The 9,573-nt window shown below is 46.2% G+C and overlaps 1 long non-coding RNA gene across 3 annotated transcripts; it reads right to left on the bottom strand.

Moving 5' to 3' along the window:
- Positions 1 to 7,569: 7,569 nt before the first annotated feature.
- LOC139027243 (uncharacterized) lies at positions 7,570 to 8,521 on the bottom strand. Of its 3 annotated transcripts, none has more exons than XR_011479304.1 (4): positions 8,472 to 8,521; positions 8,358 to 8,421; positions 7,902 to 7,938; positions 7,570 to 7,705 (listed from the first exon to the last, which is right to left on the bottom strand). It is a non-coding gene; the product is annotated as an uncharacterized lncRNA (long non-coding RNA). The 3 variants fall into 3 exon arrangements; XR_011479303.1 differs by lacking the exon at positions 7,570 to 7,705 and adding an exon at positions 7,714 to 7,755 and having other exon boundaries at positions 7,906 to 7,938; XR_011479302.1 differs by lacking the exon at positions 7,902 to 7,938 and having other exon boundaries at positions 7,570 to 7,685; positions 8,361 to 8,421.
- Between the last annotated feature and the right edge of the window lie 1,052 nt (positions 8,522 to 9,573).

The raw sequence follows: 9,573 nt of genomic DNA, 5'->3' as shown, positions 1-9,573 counted from the left end.
CGGCAGGCAGGCAGCGAGAGAGCAGGGCAGCAGAGGCAGCAGCGAGAGAGGCAGGCAGCAGGAGAGAGCAGGAGAGAGCAGGGCAGCAGAGAGACAGGGCAGCAGGAGGGCAGCAGGAGAGAGCAGGAGAGAGCAGGCAGCAAGAGAGAGCAGGCAGGAGGGCAGCAGGAGAGGAGCAGGGCAGGAGGCAGCAGGAGAGAAGCAGGCAGCAGCAGGGCAGCAGGAGAGAGCAGGGCAGCAGGAGAGAGCAGGGCAGAGGAAGAGCAGGGCAGCAGGAGAGAGCAGGGCAGGAGCGGCAGCAGGAGAGAGCAGAGAGAGCAGCAGCAAGAGAGCAGGGCAGGAGAGAGCAGGGCAGGAGGGCAGCAGAGAGAGCAGGGAGCAGCAGCAGGGCAGCAGGAGATACACGAGCTAATGTACAATCCTGCTATAAGAGACCCTGCTCTCTCCTGCTGCCCTGCTCTCTCCTGCTGCCCTCCTGCTGCCCTGCTCTCTCCTGCTGCCCTGCTCTCTCCTGCTGCCCTACGATGTAAGGATTCCAGGCATATGTGTTGTTAGTGGTGATGTAGGGTATAGCCAGGATTTGACGGACAGTCGGACAAACGAATGAAATGTTAGGAGGGACATCCCAGCTTCAAGTGGTATCAGATGTCACATCCTGCCTCACATCAGGCAGAACAACTAGGCACCAGTGTAAAGGACATCACGCTGCTTGGTGAGTAGCTCTTCCTCCTGATACGGCTCCACACCGAGGTTTCACACATCCCCATGTTCTACACTGTTCTCTTTATACTGCTCTACTTCTAACCAGGGCCCATAGGGCCAAAGTACTGCACTACTTCTAACCAGGGCCCATAGGGCCAAAGTACTGCACTACTTCTAACCAGGGCCCATAGGGCCAGAGTACTGCACTACTACTAACCAGGGCCCATAGGGCCAAAGTACTGCACTACTTCTAACCACAACAAAACCTATTCCCACTGATAGAGGAAACAAAAAAGATTTGGCATGGGTCCTCAGATCCTCAAAAGGTTCTACAGCTGCACCATCGAGAGCATCCTGACTGGTTGCATCACTGCCTGGTATGGCAAYTGCACGGCCTCCGACCGCAAGGCACTACAGAGGGTGGTGTGTACGGTCCAGTACATCACTGGGGCYAAGCTTCCTGCCATCCAGGACCTCTATACCAGGCGGTGTCAGAGGAAGGCCCTAAGACTCCAGCCACCCTAGACATAGCCTGTTCTCTCTGCTGCCGCACGGCAAGCGGTACCGGAGCACCAAGTCTAGGACCAAGAGGCTTCTAAACAGCTTCTACCCCCAAGCCATAAGACTCCTGAACAGCTAATCAAATGGCTACCCAGACCCCTCTTTTACGCTGCTGCTACTCTCTGTTATCATCTATGCATAGTCACTTTAATAACTCTACCTACATGTACATATTACCTCAACTAACCGGTGCCCCTGCACATTGACTCTGTACAGGTACCCCCCTGTATATAGTCTCTCTATTTTACTGCTGTTCTTTAATTACTTGTTACTTTTATTTCTTATTCTTTTTCATTAAAAAAAWTAATTAAACTGCATTGTTGGTTAAGGGGCTCGTAAGTAAGCATTTCACTGTAAGGTCTACACCTGTTGTATTCGCCGCATGTGACTCATAAWATCTGAAATAGGATCCATTTGTGATGCACTTCAAGGTTACTTTCATCTCCCGCTGATGTYACYGTAACAACAACGTGGTTCCCACGGAGACTAGGCATCGGTCTGTCTAGGGATCCATTTGGGACGCAGCCTCAGAAGGAGAGGCTGGGCAACAGGTAGGATAACGCTACCGAGTTCTGTTTCCACGATTACGTCAAGCGACAGCCCAAACGGTTATAGGCCAACCATCACGCTTTCACTCTCTCTCTCTCTCTGTCTCTGTCTCTCTCTCTCTGTCTCTCTCTCTTGTCTCTCCTCTGTCTGTCTGTCTGTCTGTCTGTCTGTCTGTCTGCTTCTGTCTGTCTGTCTCTCTCTCTGTCTCTCCTTGTCTGTCTGTCTGTCTCTCTCTCTCTGTCTCCCTCTCTGTCTCCTCTCAATCAAAAACACTTGCAAGCTCACAGGTGGGGTAGGCTAAATCAATGACAGGCCATTATGCGGGTTGATCTCTGTGTATCTGAAGGTCTATTATAACTTGGAACCCGGATTCATCTGGAAGCCTCATGTTTAAAGGGTAACTCATCACGCTCACTCTCCTGTTTCATTATCTCCAGCACAATATCAGTGTCTCCATCGTGAAAACTGCAGATTTCTACATTTTGAACGAAAATATATAAAGTAAAAAATTCTGCCTGATGACATCATCAAAAGTTGAAAGTTGAAACATAAAAAAAAGTGTGATTAAGTTAAATTTAAAAAAGTGTGATTTTCCCACAATAACGTGGGGAAAATACCTCCCTAAATACCTCTGGCTAGAAACTAGATTTGAAAATCACAGCTTTTCTACTTTTAATCACAGAGAGCATTTCTTAAAAGCCTTCTTCGTATCTGTTTAACCAGATCCTAGAAACATTCACAGTTGAGGTGGAAGTTTACGTACACTCAGGTTATGGATGTCATTAAAACTCGTTTTTCAACCACTCCACACATTTATTGTTAACAAACTATAGTTTTGTCAAGTCGGTTAGGACATCTACTTTGTGCATGACACAAGTMATTTTTCCAACAATTGTTTACAGACAGATTATTTCACTTATAATTYACTGTATCACAATTCCAGTGGGTCAGAAGTTTACATACATTAAGTTGACTSTGCCTCTAAACAGCTTGGACAATTCCAGAAAATTATGTCATGGCTTCAGAAGCTTCTGATTGGCTAATTGACATMATTTGAGTCAATTGGAGGTGTACCTGTAGATGTATTTCAAGGTCTACCTTCAAACTCAGTGCCTCTTTGTTTGACATCATGGGAAAATCAAAAGAAATCAGCCAAGACCTCAGAAAAATGATTGTAGACCTCCACAAGTCTGGTTCATCCTTGGGAGCAATTTCCAAACGCCTGAAGGTACCAYGTTCATCTGTACAAACAATAGTACGTAAGTAAAGTATCACTAGATAGATAGTCCTGTTGTATCATCGTGACAGGTTACCTGCTGTTCTGCCATCACTAGATAGTTGATGAATAATCCTGAATAATGATGATAAATGATGATTACCGTGTGATGAATAATGATCATAAGAAATGGCACTGGGACACAAGAACACGTTTAAATAATAATTTGTCCAACATATAGACCTCCACTACAGCCTTGTGTACGACGGAACGTGTGTCATTCAACAATAACACCATACGATCGGTGTCCTACATGACATAGGCTATGCAATCACACCATACGATCGGTGTCGTACATGACATAGGCTATGCAATAACACCATACGATCGGTGTCCTACATGACGTAGGCTATGCAATCACACCATACGATCGGTGTCCTACATGACGTTAGGCTATTGCAATCAGCACCATACGATCGGTGTCGTACATGACGTAGGCTTATGCAATACACCATACGATCGGTTGTCGCTACACATGAATAGGCTATGCCATCCACACGCCATACGATCGGTGCTCCGTAAAAGTACTAGGCTATGCAATACACCATAATTCGATCGGTGTCTACATGACGTAGGCTATGCAATCACACCATACGATCGGTGTCTACATGACATAGGCTATTGCAATCACACATACGATCGGTGTCCTAATGCATAGGCTATGCAATCACACCATACGATCGGTGTCCTACATGACATACGGCTATGCAATCAACCATACATCGGTGTCGTACATGACGTAGGCTATGCATCACACCATACGAATCGGTGTCCTACATGACATAGGCTATGCAATCAACCATACGATCGGTGTCCTACATGACATAGGCTATCAATCACACCATACGATCGGTGTCCGAATGACGTAGGCTATGCAAACATCCTCATGTAAAACATCGTCTCTGCTGTATGACAACTAATGAGCATAACGTTAGGACAGTTTCCTGTCTCTCGCTGAACGGCGTTACTCTAGCCCCATTGTATGCAGACTGTCGTTGGTTCTTCAGTCACACAAGACGAGTGCTCTCAGGATGTGTGAGAGTGAAGCTTCACACAGGATTGCAATCAGACAGAAGGAAAGGTCAAGAGGAAATTCGTCTCCTGCTCCCAAATGGGCCCCTATTCCCTATATGTGCACTATTTAGACCAGAGCCCTATGGACCCTCATTCCCTTTAATCAGTAGACCACCCTATTCCCTATATAGTTGCACTCTAGAGCCTGTATTGAAATAGGGCACGCATTTGGGACTTTAACACTTGTTTCCAATTGAAAGACTGGTTTTGTCTGCATCTGTCTTTTTTTCTTTGGTGTTAGAAATCCATACTTTTTCAAATAAAATTTGCTTCAAAAATTTTTTTCTCTAGTTTCTGTTGTTCTGAGATGCTTCTCGGTGCGAATGTGCCAGGTGATTCTCAGATTAGTTCTCCAAACACTCACCGTCCAATCAAATCTCACAACAGAAAGGTGGACGTTTCCCTGGGTTTGTTGTTGTTGGTGGACGTGCAGCTCTGTTTCTGTTTCCCTGGGTTTGTGTTGTTGGTGTGACGTGCAGCTTCTGTTTTCCGTCTGTGTTTGTGTTGTTTGCGACGTGCAGCTTCTGTTTCTGTTTCCCTGGGTTATTGTTTGTTGGTGGACGTGCGAGCTTCTTGTTTCTGTTTCCCTGGGTTTGTGTTGTTGGTGGACGTGCAGCTTCTGTTTCACTGTTTCCCTGGTTTGTGTTGTTGGCTGGACGTGCAGCTTCTTCTGTTCTGTTTCTTGGTTTGTGTTGTTGGGTGGAGTGCAGCTTCTGTTTCCTGTTTCTCTGGTTTGTGTTTGTTGGTGGTTTACGTGCAGCCTTCTTTTCCTTGTTTCCCTGGTTGTGTTGTTGGTGGACGTGCTGCTTCTGTTTTCCCTGTTTTGTGTTGTTGGTGGTACATGCGCTTCTGTTTCCTGTTTCCCTGGTTTGGTGTTGTTGGTGGACGTGCAGGCTTCTGTTTTTCTGTTTTCCTGGTTTTGTGTTGTTGGTTGGACGTGCGAGCTTCTGTTTCCTGTTTCTCTGGGTTTTGTGTTGTTGGTGGACGCTGCAGGTCTTCTGTTTCCTGTTTCCTGGGTTTATTGAATCACAGTATTTATGATCAACTGGCTGATATATTTTTAGGTTGTACAACTCAAATACTGCATGTTTTTTTAGCTAGACATACTGAGTGAACATAAAGATTAAGAACACCTTCCTAATATTTACATTTAAGTCATTTAGCAGACGCTCTAACACCGCGCCGCTTTGCCTGCAGGACAGCCTCAACGGGTTCGGACAGCCGTCAACGGTCGGAACGGCCTCAACGGTTCGGAAAGGCCTCACGGGTCGGAACGGCTCACGGGTCGAACGGCCTCAACGGGTTCGGAACGGCCTCAGCGTGTCGGGAAGGCCTCAACGGGTCGGAACGGCCTCTACGGGATCGGAACGGCCTCAACGGGCGGAACGGCCTCAACGGGTCGGAAGCGGCCCCAACGGGTCGGAACGGCCTCAACGGGTCAGAACGCTCAATGGGTTCAGAACAGCCTCATCATAAGCTTCCACCGGATTCCACCTGGTCCAGTCTGTATCATGGAAAGAGCAGGTGTTCTTAATGTTTTGTAGACTCAGTGTAATATGGTGTGATAGCTCTAAAGAATATTTCATACAAAAAAGTACACCCCCGATTTAAATAATGCCGTACAATTCTGGGCAATAAATATATAACATTGAGAGGTATTTTGAAAACCAGATAATTTCAGTGTCACAGACTTTTAATAAATGTTTTTTTAACCTTGTTTCACTAGGCAAGTCAAGTTTATGAACAAATTCTTATTTACAATGATGGCCTGATTGTGGAATGAATTGTGCTCCGGCTTATTGGACTCCAGTCACGGCCGGTTGTGATACAGCATGGAATCGAACCAGTGGTCTGTAGTGAACACCTTAGCACTGAGATGCGTGCCTTAGTACACTGGCCACTGCTGGGACCCTTTGTCAGGTAGCAGAACACAGTAGTAGGGAAACCAGCACAAGACTTAGACCACTGCGCACTCGGAACCCTTTGGTCAGGTAAGCAGAACACAGTAGTAGGGAAATCCAGCAGCAAGCCTGTACAGTACAAGTACATGGGTCAACTCCAAATGACACCCTATTCCTAATATAACGTGCACTAACTTTAGACCAGAGCTCTATGGCACCCTATTCCCATATAGTGGCACTACTTTAGACCAGAGCCTATTCCTACTATAGTGCACTACTATAGACCAGAGCCCTATTCCTATATAGTGCCTACTTTAGACGCAGAGCCCTATTCCTATATAGTGCACTACTTTAGACCAGAGCCCTATTCCCTATATAGTGCACTCTATAGACAGAGCCTATTACCTATATAGTGCACTATTTTAGACCAGAAGCCCTATGGTGCCCTATTCCCTATATAGTGGCACTACTGTTGAGCCAGATTTTGTGTATCTCTGTGAAAAAGTAATTTGGAAACTAGGGTGCCATTTTGAGGTGTCCAACCCGTTCTCAGAGCTTGGTGGCTGGTTCTTCAGGCTGGACGTTTTGGAAGGGCAGCAGGTGGTTGTATTTGGGTGTGATGGTGATCAGCCCGTTCTCAGAGCTGGACGCTGGTTTTCAGGCTGGACGGGGGAAAGGGCAGCAGGTGGTTGCTATTTGGGTGTGATGGTGATCAGCCCGCTCTCAGAGCTGGCGCTGGTTTCTCTAGGCTGGACCGGGGGAAGGGAGTTCAGGTGGTTGTATTTGGGTGTGATGGGTGATCGCCGTCTCTCAGAGCTGGCGCTGGTTCTCAGGCTGGACCGGGGGAAGGGCGCAAGGTGTTTGTTCTTTGGGTGTGATGGTGATCAGCCGTCTCTCAGAGTGGCGCTGGTTCTCAGGCTGGACCGGGGGGAAAGGGCAGCAGGTGGTGTTATCTTGGGTGTGATGGTGATCAGCCCGTCTCGTCAGAGCTGGCGCTGGTTCTCAGGCTGGGACCGGGGGAAGGCAGCTAGTTGTGGTTGTTTGGGGTGTGATGGTGATACAGCCCGTCTCTCAGAGCTGGAGCTGGTTCTTCAGGCTGACCGGGGGAAAGGCAGCAGGTGGTTGTATTTGGTGTGATGGTGATGACGGCAGCAGCAGTGTAGGGGTCCAAGGCTTTAACGATAACGGTGGCCAGTTGCTGAGCAGCCCTGATTGTAGGCTCATAAGGCTCTGGTCCTGTGTTCAGGGTCATCCATCTGACATGAACCCCTCCTCTGGGTACAGCTCGTCACTGGTGAGTGGAGACGGACACACACACACACCAACACAACACACACAAACACACAATCAACACACACACAGCACACAAACCACACACAAGTAGCACCAACACACACACACAACACACACACAACACACACACAACACACTACACTATTACACCACAACTCACACACGTTAAAACAGTGAAAGCGATCCATTTGGCAGTAATATAATATAAACTGGTTAATGGAGGAGACACACCCTTCATGTCAAGGGCACTAGATCGACGTGACTAACTAACGCTCCTTCATATAAATTGTAACTCTAACCTGGCAGGAGGGATATGTAGTAATCAGACGCTTCATCGTAAACACTAAACCTGGGGAGGGAGGGATATGTAGTAATCAGACCCTTCATGTAAACTCTAACCTGGGAGGATGATATTTAGTAATCAGACCTGTCAATGTAAAACTCTAACTGGAGGAGGGATATGTCAGTAATCAGACCCTTCATCGTTAAACTCTAACGTTGGGAGGAGTGATATGGTAGTAATACAGACCTCAATCGTAAAACACTAACCTGGGAGGAGTGATATGTAGTAATCAGATAGACCTTCATGTAAACACTACTCTTGGGAGGAGGGATATGTAGTTATAGACCTTCATGGTAAACACTAACCTGGGAGGAGTGATATGTTAGTAATCAGACCCTTCAATTAAACACTAACTGGGAGTGGGGATATGTAGTAATCAGCACCCTTCATGTAAACTCTACACTGGGAGAGGGATATGGTAATCAGACTTCATCGTAAACATAACCGGGAGGAGTGATATGTAGAATCAGACGCTCATGTAAACTCTAACCTGGGAGGAGTGATTATGTAGTAATCAGACTTCATGTAAACTCTACTGGGAGGAGGGATATGTAGTAATCGACCTTCATGTAAACTCTAACCTGGGAGGAGGGATATGTAGTAATCAACCTTCATAGTAACTCTAACCTGGGAGAGGGATATGTAGTAATCAGGAAACCACTTCCATGTAAACTCTAACCTGGAAGGAGGGATATGTAGTAATCAGACCCTTCATGTAAACTCTTAACCTGGGAGGAGGGATATTGTAGTAATCAAGACCCGTCATGTAAACTCTACTGGGACGGAGTGATATGTAGTAATCAGAACCTTCATTGTAAAACTCTACACCTGGGAGGAGTGATAATGTAGTAATCAGACCCTTCATGTAAACTCTAACCTGGGAGGAGGGATTTGTAGTAAATCAGACCCTTCAAGTAAACTCTAGCCTGGGAGGAGGGATATGTAGTATCAGAACTTCATGTAAACTTAACTACTGGGAGGAGGATATGCAGGTAATCAGACCCTTCATGTAAACACTAACCTGGGGAGGAGTGATATTTGTAGTAAATCAGACCCTTTCATGTAAACTCTAACTGGGAGGAGGGATATGTAGTAATTCAGACCCTTCATCGTAACACTAAACCTGGGCAGGAGTGGATTATGTAGTTAATCAGACCCTTCAATGTAAACCTCTAACCTTGGGAGGAGGGATTATGTAGTAATCAGACCCTTCATGTAAACTCTAAACCTGGGAGGAGTGATATGTACGTAATCAGACCCTTCATGTAAACTCTACCTGGGAGGAGGATATGTATAGTACAGACCCTTCATGTAAAACTCTCCCCTGGGGAAACAAAGGAGTGATATGTAGTAACTCAGACCTTCAGAAACTCTAACCTGGAGGAGGCGATTGTAGTATTCAGACCCTTCATTGTAACTCTAACCTGGAGGTAGGGATTTGTAGTAATCAGATAACCCTTCATGTAAACTCTACCTGGGAGGAGTGATATGTAGTAATTGCAGACGCTTCATATAAACTCTAAACCTGGAGGACTGATATGTTTAGTAATAGACCCTTATGTAAACTCTAACCTGGGAGGAGGGATTGTAGTAAATCAGACCCTTCATGTAAACTCTAACTGGGAGGAGTGATATGTAGTAAATCCAGACGCCTTCATGGTAAACACTAAGCTGGGAGGAGTGATATGTAGTAAATCCAGACCCTTCAATGTAAAACTAACCTGGGGAAGGAGGGATATGTAGTAATCAGACCCTTCATGTAAACATCTAACGCTGGGAGGAATGATGATGTAGTAATCAGACCTCATGTACACTAACCTGGGAGGAGGATATGTCGTAATCAGACCCTTCATGTAAACTCTACCTGGAGGAGG

The sequence above is a fragment of the Salvelinus sp. IW2-2015 genome, unplaced genomic scaffold (genome assembly GCF_002910315.2).
Source record: "Salvelinus sp. IW2-2015 unplaced genomic scaffold, ASM291031v2 Un_scaffold8650, whole genome shotgun sequence".
NCBI lineage: Eukaryota > Metazoa > Chordata > Actinopteri > Salmoniformes > Salmonidae > Salvelinus > Salvelinus sp. IW2-2015.
The sequence above is the reverse complement of the archived record's forward strand: the minus strand, read 5'-3'. Positions and strand labels throughout refer to the sequence as shown.